Source organism: Rhipicephalus sanguineus, chromosome 11 (assembly GCF_013339695.2).
Source record: "Rhipicephalus sanguineus isolate Rsan-2018 chromosome 11, BIME_Rsan_1.4, whole genome shotgun sequence".
NCBI lineage: Eukaryota > Metazoa > Arthropoda > Arachnida > Ixodida > Ixodidae > Rhipicephalus > Rhipicephalus sanguineus.
Genome location: NC_051186.1, coordinates 24,763,618 through 24,766,859, shown reverse-complemented (window position 1 = coordinate 24,766,859; position 3,242 = coordinate 24,763,618).

Sequence of the window (3,242 nt, the reverse complement as noted above, 5' to 3'; positions counted from 1 at the left end):
ACAAACTGTTGAGCACTGTTTTGTGGGTAGGTGGGCTAACGCAGTCGGCTGTTTCCATTGGGCATCGTTCATCAAGTGCTGATCGCCTAGAGTACTGTGTGTAGCCAAGAGCATCACGGCGACACGTCAGTTGTTTGAAGCGATTTAGTCTGCCGATTACTTCGTGAGGCGGTGACATAACAAGGTTTCGTGTTGCATATTCGGCGTGGCTACAAGAGACGAAGAGAAACAGTGACTGCTAGCTGCTAAAAAAATGATGGGAGGAAACTTGTCCACCATCATTTGTTATGTTTATCATCTGACAGTCATGCCTTGCACTCGGAACACACACACAATGCGGTAGTGCCAGCTGGAGAAAAATTCTAGCCCTACGGTGACGCTGGCCGAAAGCACAGATTCGCCCAGCGATAGTAAAAGCACGCTGAACTTCGACTGTACCGAAAGCCACGCTTTACGCTGTTGTTCGCGTTTCTTTTCATCGCGATAGTATACATCACCGCGAGCCGTTCGCGAAATCTAGGCGCACTGTGACTCAATTCTGAGACCACGCCTGTTGCAGTCCGTCTTCCTGTCATCAGAGCCTTGATAAACCGTGCAAATCAACATTCTTGACGCGGATGCAGGAGAAACCGATGTAGCCAGCTGCATCTGCATTTTGCGTGTCCTCCTGCGTCTCGCCGAGAAAGCCAGGCCCGTAACTAGGGGGGGGTTGAGGGGGTTCTGACCCCCCCCGAAATTTTTTTGATGCTTTAACTTTTCGGGTGATACTAAAATATTCACGCGCCTTCACAGCGACCACCAGCTGCCAAAGTTACACTGCAACTTTCCTGGCATTGCTTCCCTCTTCTTCCTTTCTTCAAACCTACCCTTTTACCAGAACACCTCAGCGCTCCCTCCCCCGCACGCGCACCTGCCCTATTTGTACAGCTTTGCACTTCGCCCTCGCGTTCCTTCGAGTCTTTCACCCCGTAGCAGCTCCTTTATTGATTCCAGATGCTTTCCTTGTGCATTGCCGCTGGAGAAGTTATCCGTCTGTGCGGACCGCACGTGTCGGCTTTGGGTTCCTACGAAAAGCGCGTCTCCTTCTGTGAAGGTAAACAGTTCGACAGCAACGGCAACACCAACACGACGTGCGCAAATTTGCCAGGGAATGAAACCCCTAAGCGGAAAAACTCAGCGGCGCATTCCGAGGACGCAGGCTGCAGGGTAAGCTTTTCTCAAACTGTAGTCCTCGCCACCGAAACGAATCATCGAAGATGACATCTACTGAAAGACTGGCATATCCGAGCAACTTCGAACAACCTTAACCACACGCAAGGAAATCTACCTCTTCTGTACACAGAAGGTATATGCGCCTCCCTACAAAGCGCACAAAGCGAGGATACAGCCGGCACACAGTCCGGCACCAGCGGTCAACTTTCACAGAAGAGAAAAAACGCCGCCAAGCTGGGCTGCGCGCGGGAGTACAGAGGCTGACGTCACAGCCTACAAAGTGCATTTTTGGGGGGTCACGGCTATTTAATTAGCGCAGCCCAGAGAGAATTATGCAGGCGCCCAGGGAGCCGTCTGTGAAAAGGTGACTTTTTCACAGGAACGGAGCAACACCTCCTTTCTGGACTGTACCACGGGAGTGCAAATGTCTCGGCAGTGCATTCTTGGGGGTTCACGTATATTAAGGGGAGTATGCAGTGCCCATGGAGTCTTCTGTGAAAAGGTCTTTAAGTAGCGTTAATCCAGTTTGCTGCAGCGGGAGTACAATAATGGGCCTGCATGCACACCAGCTGTAGCGGCGTTCAGAAAACACATGCGCCACGCGGGAGCCGGCGCGTTCATCACACTTCTACATTCTAGCCACTGTAAAGTGGATAAGAGAGGAAGAAAACATCGCCCGCCGTTCACGCCAGGCAGTCGAAGCAGTCGCAAACGTCTTTTTGGAGCCACTGGCCACTTCTGTGTGCGTGCACAGGATTGCGGCAGCAAAATGAAAAGACACTCTGCAACAACGAAGCAAAGGAGTCTTGCGTCTTACTTCAAGAAAGTTAGAACCGATGAAGCGGACGGAGTATCCCTTAAGTGGTTGTGGCTCCGTATCGGCTGGCCACCTAAACTTAGCCATTCGTCTAGTTGTGACGCGAAATTAACGTCTGTAACGTAGGCATCGCTACTTGAATCTCGAGTAAGCTCAACCTGCCCGAGATCGGCTTCAAGCACTAGCCTCCCGGAAACACCAGCGCTGCAACACCGCCGACATCGCAGTTGTGCCAGAACTCTCTCTGACTTCTCGCATCCGATCGTCGTGGACTCAACGCTGCCGGTCATCACAGGTATCCCTTCACCTGTTTATACCTTCAGACTTTCTCATCTGTAGTTTTATTGTTGGTTAGTTTTGTGTAGTTTGTAATACTTCTCTCTTGTAAGCTGATTTATTGATTTTATATGTATTTTGTTAGTTGGTGTTAAGTGTTGTACTAGATTCCTCTGCAATATTCCTAGATTCCTCTGCAGTGCTGCAATATCACTAGAGTTTTGTTTTTCCCCACACACGTCTCTGATCTCTTCACTGTCTCTGCTTACGTACGGAACGACCTAACCTGCTGCCATTCCCGTCGCCGACTTCGCGCTGGCGACGCTAGAGTGGCAGCTTGTAACACATATATACCGTTTTTGTACCGCGGTTACATTGTGTTACTTCATCAGGAGCCGTTGGTCGCGGTGTCCCCGGCTTTGGTGGTGCTATTGTCCAAACTTATTTCTTGCTTTAACCAGAATTTGAGGTTGACATACCAATTTCTTTATTTGGGTACAAATAATTGAAAAGTACCATCGAATTATTACAAGTAAGCGATGTACTTGTTTTATTCACGAAAATAAGCCAGTATAAATCTTAAAAAATGGCAGCCGTTCTACACGCAAACCCCCCCCCGAAAAAAATTCCTGGGTACGGCCCTGGAGAAAGCGCATTGATTCTTAAAGCAGCGTATCATAATAAGTACAGTAAATTCTGCGAGGGTCATCAAACATCCAATATCAAAGGGCCTGTAGACAGGACCACCACCAGCAGCAGCAGCAGCAAGTCCGGCTGACGTGAGGCCGATGGGGAGGCATACTCGCCTGCCGATTTGGCGAATTCATGGCATATTCAAACGGCGCGCCTAACCGGAAAATGCATGACGTCACTTGAGTCGTCTCCCACCTGTCCCACCGTCCCACCAACGTTGTCTCCCACTTAGGAGCGGCTCGTG